The sequence below is a fragment of the Salmo trutta genome, chromosome 30, assembly GCF_901001165.1.
Source record: "Salmo trutta chromosome 30, fSalTru1.1, whole genome shotgun sequence".
NCBI classification, from domain to species: Eukaryota; Metazoa; Chordata; class Actinopteri; order Salmoniformes; family Salmonidae; genus Salmo; species Salmo trutta.
Window position 1 is genome coordinate 38,127,879 of NC_042986.1, and position 12,687 is coordinate 38,140,565.

Consider the following 12,687-nt stretch of genomic DNA (forward strand, 5'->3'; position numbering starts at 1 on the left):
CTGTCATTGAATGGGCATATCAAAATGGCGGATCAAGAAGTCTCGGTGAGGGAGTTCGTTGCTGTTACAGATGTTGATGAGGAGAGGGCCCGTTTTTCTTGGAGTCTGCCGGCTGGGATTTGCAGGTACGGACAAGTTGTACTAAATGTGATATTTGATTTTAACTCACAACGATATACGAATGACAGTAGTTAGCTAGCTGCCAGACCAGCACATACTAGCCGGTACTAGATAACTAACGTAGCTAGTTTGTAGCGGTTTGTGCAAGTCACTCTTTCTCACAACAAAAGCTTGAAGGACCATTGTTATCTTATTCCCTAGGATCTATATCTACCAATCAGTTTCCAATGTTTTACTACCACTGTCTAATAGTCTGTTTCATTTAAGGAATGGCTCACTCACTGCGTTCTAGCTATCTGGCTAGCTAGCTTGCTCTAAGACTGGCAGATAGAATCGTTCAGCAGTTTTTTTATTGTTTTATTATTTAACTAGGCAAGTCATTTAATAAGAAATTCTTATTTACAATGACGGCCTAGGAAAAAGTGGGTTAACTGCCTTGTTCAGGGGCAAAACGACAGATGTTTTACCTTGTCAGCTCGGGGATTCGATCTGCAACCTTTCGGTTACTGGTCCATCTCTCTAACCACTAGGATACCTGTCGCCCCAGTTAGCCTACTTCATAATCATAACTAGCTAACTATTCATCTTCATCAAGTGACTGAGATGATAGCTAATTTATCAGATTTTCGCTTCCTATCTAATTGCTAGTTTAATAACATCCTTTTTAGTTAGCTACCTTTTTTTTTTTTTTTACATTTGGCAAGTTCACCATTAAGCTCGAGCAAAGTAGTTAGTGATCAGGTTTAGACTTTGACTAGATATCTTGATGTTTTGGTCTGTTTCCTTAGCTTGCCCTGGCCAGTTTCTTTGAAGATGGTCCTGAGGATGACATCGTGACACTTCCTCAGCCAGAGAGTGGTGGATCCTCTGTGCCTCGTCCTACAGGGCCCAGGTACATAACTAAATCTGTTGTTTCTCTGTTAGTCTTGGTATAATTTAGGATAGGCAATATCTAACTCATTTCAGTGTTTCTCTTGTCAAACTTAAAAAAAAAAAAAAAAAAAACTATCCTATAAAGCATTTCATGTTACATGATTGATGTTGATGGTTATTTTTGTGTGTGTTTCTGTTGTGTAAAGGAGTGAAAATAGGGTGACCTCCTTCAGAGATATGATGCATGAGGAAGTAGATGACAGTGATGAGGAGGAAGGGCAAAGGTAGGTCTGACTACTTCTGTGACTTTGGGGAATTTTCAATGAATTTCACATTGCATGTAGTCTATGTGCATTTTGGACAGAGTGTAGTGAGGCTCCTAGGTCCCAGATCTGTTTGTGTTTTTGCCTACTCCATTGTCAAGCCAAACAGCATGACAATTCCATGAGGAGTTGGCAAGAGAGCAGAAACATAGAAACCTACTGGTACCCAGGCTAGTGAGCCTCCAGAATGTTTCTGTATTCAGTTCTCTGTAGGCTGGTATTGCTTTCTGCTGCATCAACAGATTCTTCTGGGTGGGGTTGGGTCCCTGTGTTATTGTTTTCATCATCCACACAATCGCAGCACTGGTGTTGTAACCAGAAGCTTGGACAGGGTCCAAAATCCAGGTTGTGTTGTTTCCCCTCTTCAATGGCCACATCCTCCCTCGGCTTCCCTCCAGGTTCTTTGCTGGGGGCTCTGAACGCAGTGGGCAGCAGATAGTGGGACCCCCCAAAAAGAAGAGCTCTAATGAGGTGGTGGAGGACCTCTTCAAGGGGGCTAAGGAGCATGGGGCTGTGCCTGTGGAGAAGGCTGGGAGGGGCCCAGGAGAGCCTAGTCGAGCCAGGGTATGAAAAGCTTCTCAGTAAAACGTTCTGCACCAGGATCATTCCTCTTTAATTCACTGATCATATGTATGTGTTATTAGCCCTGTGTTTTGGGATTGATAGAGCCAATGGTGAAGGATGTTAGTTGTCATGTTTTTCAAACTCTTTCTCTCCTCTTTCCCTCCCTCTAGCCCTTTATTGGTGGTGGCTACCGGCTAGGTGCAGCGCCTGAGGAGGAGCCTGTTTACGTGGCTGGGGAGAGAAGAGCAGCTAACAGCCAGCAGGATGTGAGTGTTTGACAGTGAATTTATTTAGATTTTTTTTGTACTGCTAGTATACATTTGATCTCAAAAGAATACATTTACTTCAGTTTACTTCTTTACTTACTTATGTATTTTCGTTACTACGTGCTGAAGGTGCATGTAGTCCTGAAGCTGTGGAAGACAGGTTTCAGCCTGGATGACGGTGAACTCAGAAACTACAGCGACCCTGGCAACGCCATCTTCCTGGAGTCCATCCGCAGGGGGTGAGTACACTGTTTGTACCGCGTCCTGGTCATACTATTTATATAAATGACAGCTCATGTCACATATCACAATTTTTCTAAATCCATAAGTTCTAAATGGGTTTATGTCACTGGACAGCTGGAGGCTACATGTCTCTCTCTGAGGTCTGTTTTCTTATTGCTGGGGCATTGTCATAATAGAAGTCATTTGTCCTTTCAGGGAGATTCCTTTGGAGTTGAGGCAGCGTTCCCGGGGGGGTCAGGTCAACTTGGATATGGAGGACCATCGGGATGAGGACTTCTCCAAACCCAAGGTTGCCTTCAAGGCATTCGGTGGGGAAGGACAGAAACTGGGCAGGTGGGTGAGTTCTATTTTAATAGAATTCAACACAGAGGAAAGGAATGAAATTGTCCCCCTTTTTCAACACAATGCTTTAATAAAGGTGTCTGTTACACCTTATTACCACAAGGGGGTAGTAAGGGGAATTTTGGCACAAAGTGATATTATATTTGACGTTAAAATCTAAATGTAACCCAGCAATTTTTCAAAACCTGATATTATCTTCTGGGAAAATGTGGACTTATAATATTTTCTTCAAGTCTATTTTAAAATACAGTATAATCACAATAAACATCTCTTTCCCACCTCACCCGTCCATTCAGTGCAACCCCTGAGCTAGTGTCTACTCCGTGTATGGGGGACCAGGACCAGGTAGCCAGTGAGACCCAGGCCATCGCCTCTGTAAACCTGGACGCCTCCAAGCCTGTGACCAACATCCAGATCAGACTGGCCGACGGGGGGAGACTGGTGCAGAAGTTTAACCACACTCACAGGTCAGTGATGAAGCCATGAAGCTCTACATCACCCCCCTCTATGAAGGGCATGTCCAACACCATATTACCTACTTTCTCCTCATCATTTCCCGTCCCATCCTCAGGGTGTCAGACGTGCGTCAGTTTGTGGTGGGAGCTCGCCCTTTGATGGCGGCGACAGAGTTTGTGCTCATGACAACCTTCCCCAACAAGGAGCTGACTGACGAGAGCCAGTCGCTGCAGGATGCCAACCTGCTCAACGCAGTCATTGTGCAGCGGCTAAAGTGATGGAGCCCCCTGGTGGCCTGGCTGGTTCACAGCTCTTTTACCCCCCTGAGGGATGAGACACCATGGACTTATGGACTTCTTTTTTTTTTTTTCTATAGTGATGATACATTTTCCCTCTTCAGCTGTTTGCGAGGGGAAGTGGGGAGTGGATAAGGCTTTGATGAAAGACAGATCTGGTGGTAAAACCTGTTTAGAAAGTAGTAGTTGAACATGCACAGTAACAATAAAGCTTTCTTAACAGTCTCAGAGATTGCTTTAGATGTTTATAATACTGTCATTTGTTTTGTTCATCTTCCACTCATCTCTCCTTTGGCTCAACTCTTGCCTGCTTTTTCCACACAAGTTCCCATCAACTCAACTGAAAATGTACCCCTGCATCCCCAACGTACACCATTAGTCTTCTGCTCCCATCAATTCACAACAAACCATCAACAACAAAAGACAGAATGGTTTTATTAAGACTTTTTCTTTCTTTACCAATATAAACTGAGTGTATAACACATTAAGGACACCTTCCTAATATTGAGTTGCAACCCCCCCTTTGCCCTCAAATCATAGAGGAATGGACTTTTAAAATTATTATTAACAAATTCTTATTTACAATGACGGCCTACCCCAGCCAAACCCTAACCTGGACAACGCTGGGCCAATTGTGCGCTGCCCTATGGGACTCCCAATCACGGCCGGTTGTGATACAGCCTAGGATCGAACCAGGGTCTGTAGCGATGCCTCTAGCACTGAGATGCAGTGCCTTAGACCGCTGTGCCACTCTGGAGCCCAAGGTGTCGAGAGCGTTCCACAGGGTTGCTGGCCCATGTTGACTTCAATGCTTCCCACTGTTGTGTCACGTTGGCTGGATGTCCTTTGGGTGGTCGACCTTTCTTGATACACACGGGAAACTGTTGAGCGTGAAAAACCCTGCAGCGTTACAGTTCTTGACGCAAACCGGTGCGCCTGGCACCTACTACTACAACCCGTTTGATTTCATTTATTAGGATCCCCATGGCGACGCCAATGGTGACAGCTGGTCTTAATGGGGTCCGAGACATAACGAAAAAGACAGACAAAAGACATCACAATTGACATACATTTAAAAACATAAACATGTAGTGTGTGTGTGTGTGTATATTTATCAGTTACACATACATGTCAGTACATAAACACAAGTGGGTCACATGGGGGAGAGGCATTGTGCCGTGAGGTGTTGCTTTATTTGTTTTTTGAAACTAGGTTTGCTGTTCACTTGCGCTATATAAGATGGAAGTTCCATGCACTCATAGCTCTGTATAATACTGTACGTTTCCTTGAATTTGTTCTGGACCTGGGGACTGTGAAAAGACCCCTGGTGGGGTAAGTGTGTGTGTCAGTGCTGTGTGTAAGTTGACTATGCAAACAATTTGGAATTTCCAACACATTAATGCTTCTTATAAAAACAAGAAGTGACGCAGTCAGTCTTTCCAGAGCATCTCTTTATTACAGACAGAACTCTCCCCATCTTTACAACCATTTAATTTATATGTTTTGACCATGACAGTTTACAATCGAAGGTAACACAAAGTAATTTTGTCTCCTCAACTTGTTCAAACAGCCACTCCATTCATTACCACATTCAGCTGAGGTCTAGAGCTTAGGGAATTATTTGTACCAAATACAATGCTCTTAGTTTTAGAGCTGTTTAAGACCAGTTTATTACTGGCCACCCATTCCACAACAGACTGCAACTGATGCGTATATGGTTGAATCATCAGGATACATGGACACATGCTTTGTTTAATGCCAGTGGCATGTCATTGGTAAAAATAGAAAAGAGTAGAGGACCTAGAGAGCTGCCTTGCGGTACAGCACACTTTACATGTTTGACATTAGAGAAGCTTTCATTAAAGAAAACCCTCAGTTTATAGTAGATAGATATCTCTGAATCCACGATATGGTTGAAAAGCTTTAACACAAGTTTTTCTCAACAACAGGTTATTGTCAATAATATCAAGGCTGCACTGAAATCTAACAGTACAGCTCCCACAATCTTCTTCAAAATGTCTTTCAACCAATCATCAGTCATTTGTGTCAGTGCAGTACATGTTGAGTGCCCTTCTCTATAAGCATGCTGAAAGCCTTCTGTTAATTTGATTACAGAGAAGTAGCATTGTATTGGTCAAATCAAATGTATTTATAAAGCCCTTCTTACATCAGCTGATGTTACAAAGTGCTTTACAGAAACCCAGCCTAAAACCCCAAACAGCAAGCAATGCAGGTGTAGAAGCACGGTGACTAGGAAAAACTCCCTAGAAAGGCCAGAACCTAGGAAGAAACCTAGAGAGGAACCAGGCTATGAGGGGTGGCCAGTCCTCTTCTGGCTGTGCCGGGTGGAGATTATAACAGAACATGGCCAAGATGTTCAAATGTTCATAGATGACCAGCAGGGTCAAATAATAATAATAATCACAGTGGTTGTTGAGGGTGCAACAGGTCAGCACCTCAGGAGTAAATGTCAGTTGGCTTTTCATAGCATCTCTACTGCTCCTGCTGTCTCTAGAGAGTTGAAAACAGCAGGTCTGGGACAGGTAGCACGTCCGGTGAACAGGTCAGGGTTCCATAGCCGCAGGCAGAACAGTTGAAACTGGAGCAGCAGCACGGCCAGGTGGACTGGTGACAGCAAGAAGTCATCAAGCCAGGTAGTCGTGAGGCATGGTCCTAGGGCTCAGGTCCTCCGAAAGAGAGAAAGAAAGAGAATTAGACAGAGCATACTTAAATAGACACAGGACACCAGATAAGACAGGAGAAATACTCCAGATATAACAAACTGACCCTAGCCCCCCGACACATAAACTACTGCAGCATAAATACTGGAGGCTGAGACAGGAGGGGTCGGGAGACACCGTGGCCCCATCCGACGATACCCCCGGACAGGGCCAAACAGGCAGGATATAACCCCACCCACTTTGCCAGAGCACAGCCCCCACACCACTAGAGGGATATCTTCAACCACCAACTTACCATCCTGAGACAAGGCCGAGTATAGCCCACAAAGATCTCCGCCACGGCACAACCCAAGGGGGGGGCGCCAACCCAGACAGGAAGAGCACATCAGTGACTCAACCCACTCAAGTGACACACCCCTCCTAGGGACGGCATGGAAGAGCACCAGTAAGCTAGTGACTCAGCCCCTGTAATAGGGTTAGAGGCAGAGAATCCCAGTGGAGAGAGGGTAACCGGCCAGGCAGAGACAGCAAGGGCGGTTCGTTGCTCCAGTGCCTTTCTGTTCACCTTCACACTCCTGGGCCAGACTACACTCAATCATAGGACCTACTGAAGAGATGAGTCTTCAATAAAGACTGAAAAGTTGAGACCGAGTCTGCGTCTCTCACATGGGTAGGCAGACAATTCCATAAAAATGGAGCTCTATAGGAGAAAGCCCTGCCTCCAGCTGTTTGCTTAGAAATTCTAGGGACAGTAAGGAGGCCTGTGTCTTGTGACCGTAGCGTACGTGTGGTATGTACGGCAGGACCAAATCGGAAGATAGGTAGGAGCAAGCCCATGTAATGATTTGTAGGTTAGCAGTAAAACCTTGAAATCAGCCCTTGCCTTAACAGGAAGCCAGTGTAGAGAGGCTAGCACTGGAGTAATATGATCACATTTATTGGTTCTAGCAGCCATGTTTAGCACTAACTGAAGTTTATTTAGTGCTTTATCCGGGTAGCCGGAAAGTAGAGCATTGCAGTAGTCTAACCTAGAAGTGACAAAAGCATGGGTTAATTTTTCTGCATAATTTTTGCAATGTTATGTAGATGGAAAAAACCTGTCCTTGAAACAGTCTTGATATGTTCGTCAAAAGAGAGATCAGGGTCCAGAGTAACGCCGAGGTCCTTCACAGTTTTATTTGAGACGACTGTACAACCATCAAGATTAATTGTCAGATTCAACAGAAGATCTTTGTTTCTTGGGACCTAGAACAAGCATCTCTGTTTTGTCCGAGTTTAAGAGTAGAAAGCTTGCAGCCATCCACTTCCTTATGTCTGAAACACAGGCTTCCAGGGAGGGCAATTTTGGGGCTTCACCATGTTTCATCGAAATGTACAGCTGTGTGTCATCAGCATAGCAGTGAAAGTTAACATTATGTTTCCGAATGCAATTGTCAAACGCAATTGTTTCCAACAGTTTTGTAAGAGCTGGCAGCAAGCTGATAGGTCTGTTGTTAGAACCAGTAAAGGCCGCTTTACCACTCTTGTGTAGCGGAATGACTTTGGCTTCCCTCCAGGCCTGAAGACAAAGACTTTCCTCTAGGCTCAGATTAAAGATATGACAGATGTGAGGAATGTCTATAGAGTCAGCTAACATCCTCAGTAGCTTTCCATCTGCACTGAACAAAAATATAAATGCAACATGTAAAGTGTTGGTTTCATGAGCTGAAACTGGGGACACAGTTTTGTCACACAACATCACAGATGTCTCAAGTTTTGAGGGAGCGTACAATTGGCATGCTGAATGCAGGAATGTCCACCAGAGCTGTTGCCAGAGAATTTAATGTTAATTTCACTACCATAAGCTGGCTCCAATGTTGTTTTAGAGAATTTGGTAGTATGTTCAACCGGCATTACAACGGCAGACCACGTGTAACCACGCCATCCCAGGACCTCCACATCTGGTTTCTTCACCTGCAGGATTGTCTGAGGGGGGGAACTCAGTAAAATCTTTGAAATTGTTGCATGTTGCATTTATATTTTGGTTCAGTATAAATAGCCTACCTACAACTGGTAAAAAAGTTGTTTCCGTGACTCAGCTGCAACACTCTCAACCAGTGCTCTCAACGCACACACACACTCACCCCATTCACTCAGCAACAGCCTGTTCACTGCCTGATAGTCAGCAGGATGTGACCGTGAAATATACAGTACCAGTCAAAAGAATCTCAAATATAAAATATCTTTTGATTTGTTTAACACTTTTTGTTACTACATGATTCCATATGTGTTATTTCATAGTTTTGACGTCTTCACTATTATTCTACGATGTAGAAAATAGTAAAAATAAAGAAAAAACCCTTGAATGACTAGGTGTGTCCAAACTTTTGAATGGTACTGTATATTTTGCATAAACACACTTAGGATTGTTCAGCATGTCAACAACCATTTCAACAGTAACATCTGTTAACCCCAATATCTCTTTTGCCATCTCCACAATAACCTTCAACCTGGCAATTATGCTTTCCACAACCCAAGTCGTATTGATAACCTTACTAATATAAGCTATGATGTCAAATTTATTCAATAATACAGTGTCCTTTGACACCAAACATTCATGAACAAGATTTCTGAACAGGCCTTGAAACCATGACAGGACCATCATCTCCATCAGCCAGACAGTAGGTCCACTATAGGTACATCCATGTCAGATCCATCAGTCTGACAGCAGGTCCACTAACTACAGGTACATCCATGTCAGATCCATCAGTCTGACAGCAGGTCCACTAACTACAGGTACATCCATGTCAGATCCATCAGTCAGACAGCAGGTCCACTAACTACAGGTACATCTATGTAAGATCCATCAGCCTGACAGCAGGTCCACTAACTACAGGTACATCCATGTTAGATCCATCTGCCTGTTGTCAAGAATTGATGGGGTTAGAATTTGGGATAAATCAACTGATGCTGATGTAATTGTGTTTTCTGAAACCTGACTCAGCAAGTCTGTTTTTGATAAGGATATTTGTATAAGTACATGGATGTACCTGTAGTTAGTGGACCTGCTGTCAGACTGATGGATCTGACATGGATGTACCTGTAGTAAGATGGAGGCTAGTATCAGCTACATTTATGCCTTTACTAGACTATGGGGATATTTTATATATGAATGCTTCCGCTCAGTGTTTGAGATCAATTGACACCCTTTACCATGGCAGTTTGAGATTTATTTTAAACTGCAAAACCCTTATGCACCACTGCACTTTGTATAACAGGGTTGGCTGGCCTTCTCTAGTCACTCGTAGGCTCAGTCACTGGTATAATTTTATTTACGAAGCCATTTTGGGTTTACTACCTTTTTATTTGGGCATTTTTATTGTTCAGAAATGTGGTGGGTCGTCTCTTCGTTCGCAGGACTTTATCCTGCCAACTGTTCCAAATGTCCGAACTGAATCTGGTAAAAGGGCTTTTATGTACTCTGCACCATCGTCTTGGAACGCCTTACAAAATACTTTTAAACTGGAAGAACTTGTCCCGATTGGTATTTTTAAATCACTGATGAATGATCTTGACTGATTCCCTGACCTGTCAATGTTTTTAATTTGCTGTTTTTGATTTTGTTATACTCTTGTGAATTCTATGGTTTTTACTAGATTATTTGTAGTTTTTCATGTTGTTTGTCTGTAATTTTTGTAATGACTTGGCGCTGCCTATCTTGGCCAGGACGCTCTTGAAAAATAGATTTTAAATCTCAATGAGCACTTCCTGGTTAAATTAAGATTTAATAAAAAAAAGCTTCATCAGTCTGACAGCAGGTCCACTAACTACAGGTACATCCATGTCAGATCCATCAGTCTGACAGCAGGTCCACTAACTACAGGTACATCCATGTCAGATCCATCAGTCTGACAGCAGGTCCACTAACTACAGGTACATCCATGTCAGATCCATCAGTCTGACAGCAGGTCCACTAACTACAGGTACATCCATGTCAGATCCATCAGTCTGACAGCAGGTCCACTAACTACAGGTACATCCATGTCAGATCCATCAGTCTGACAGCAGGTCCACTAACTACAGGTACATCCATGTCAGATCCATCAGTCTGCACTGTAGTTCTACCAATCTGTTTTATGGCCTCTGCATACGATACATCATGACTGATCCTATATCTCTGAGCCTCTCTAGCCTCTCTCTGTACCTGGCATCCACCAAATGCTGCACTGTGTTCTCCCCCACATTTACAGCATTTAACATTCACATTGCTTCCATTCACCATAATCATGTTCTCCTCCACACTTGACAAATATTTTCTTTCCTTTACGTTGAGCAGCTACATGTCCCATTTGGCATTTAAAACAATGCAGTGCATATGGGACAAATTCTCTAACATTGAAACTAAGGAATCCTATCTGTACTTTTCCCGGCAAGACTTTCTCAAACCTCAGCATAAGCTTTCACTTCTTTGACTGCATCTCTCTTCTTCCTGTGTATTTCTCTATCATGATCTCTCTTCTTCCTGTCTTTATCATGATCTCTCTTCTTCCTGTGTATTTCTCTATCATGATCTCTCTTCTTCCTGTCTTTATCATGATCTCTCTTCTTCCTGTGTATTTCTCTATCATGATCTCTCTTCTTCCTGTCTTTATCATGATCTCTCTTCTTCCTGTGTATTTCTCTATCATGATCTCTCTTCTTCCTGTGTCTTTATCATGATCTCTCTTCTTCCTGTGTCTTTCTGTATCGTGATCTCTTCTTCCTGTGTCTTTCTGTATCGTGATCTCTCTTCTTCCTGTGTCTTTATCATGATCTCTCTTCTTCCTGTGTCTTTATCATGATCTCTCTTCTTCCTGTGTCTTTATCATGATCTCTCTTCTTCCTGTGTCTTTATCATGATCTCTCTTCTTCCTGTGTCTTTATCATGATCTCTCTTCTTCCTGTCTTTACACTACCGACTATTCCAGCCCTTGACCCTCATCCTCCCGCTCCATACCATCAGAAGTGACACCCATATTGTTCGCATTCCAGCACAGCTGTTGCTTCACCAACTTTTTCTCAATTTCCTCAATTTCGTCCGCACTACTCGACGCCATTTCCCACTAACCACTCTTACCACATTTCTGCAATAGCAAAACAAGTTTTAACGATATCCAACAACTCTCCCTTCACCAGAACTCACTGGCTGGAGGCGGGATTTACAACGAGTATACTAAAGAGAATGTCTCTGATTGGATACAAAGGTTAGGGGTGGTTGACTGATGAGCTGTCGGACATTCTAACTAAAGGGACAAACTAGGAGTTGCATAGGAAAAATACTAAATCTAAAAATCTGGCCTTTTCTACACTGTGCATCCAGTATGAAGGAAGTTAAGAGGTAGCTTCGCAAGCCAATGCTAACTAGTGTTAGCGCAATTACTGGAAGTCTATTGTATTTACTAGCATGCTAGCAGTTACTATAGATGTCTATGGTATCTACTAGCATGCTAACAGTTACCATAGATGTCCAGTCATTCCTTTAATGCTAGTTAGCATTGGCTCACAAAGCTACATCTTAACTTCCTTCATACTGGATGCAAAGTGTAGAAAAGGCCATACCTTCAGATGTAGTATTTTTTTCCGATGCAACTTTCTTCAAACTGCACGCAGAGACACAACAATTGTATCCACCAGTTCATCTGACTCTGGTGAAGTGGATCCAGGGCATTCATTGCCAAAATCCAGAAGTTGTATCCCTTTAAAAGCTAGATTGTTTTCCTATCAAACCAATGATTGAACAAAAACTCACTTTAGAACTCTTAGACACTGGGTTTTAGTGGCAGGTTGGACTCATACTGATTTTCTCTATGCAGTCTTGGACAGAAGAACAGAGCAGTTGGAATGATTGTTTTGGGCACATTTACATTTGAGTTATTTAGCAGACACTTATCCAGAGAAATTAGGCTTAAGTGCCTTGCTCAACATATTTTTCACCAATCAGCTCAGGGATTTGGCTACCTGCCCACCTCTGGAAAACAAATTCAATGCATTTTTGTTTGGTGTACGTATACAGAATTCCTAGTCTTGTTTTTTTTCTATTAACGAGAGTCAAGGAACATACTGTATGACTTAGCTGATTATTGAGTACCACAGCATGAGTCATAATACCTAGCGGTCAAACAGGGAAATGGTTCAATTCATTTTTCCCATAAGGGATTTTAGGGCTTACCCTGGCGTGACATTTCGATAACCGTGTAAATCTCTCTAGGACAAGGTGACTTTTATCAATATATTCCCCTGTATTTAACCCCCCCCCCCACATGCTAATTAGCTGCTAATGTGGCTATCATACAGAACTACAAATGCAATGAAGATCTTTATGAGAATCGAGGCAAAGGTAAGAATCTCTGGTTTAACTATCTAATGTTAACAAAATGTAGTAATTCACAAGTTGGCTGAATTTCTTTACATTTACAATTCTGTGAACTGTCTTGTGCGAGTTTTAAATTGACACAATACCTGTCAGCTAGAGTTGACGTGCAAGAGATTGCAGTTTTGCATGATG

General features: G+C 42.8%; 1 pseudogene; it reads left to right on the forward strand.

The window, feature by feature from the left end:
- Window positions 1-3,710, forward strand: LOC115168632 (NSFL1 cofactor p47-like; annotated as a pseudogene).
- Window positions 3,711-12,687: the final 8,977 nt, after the last annotated feature.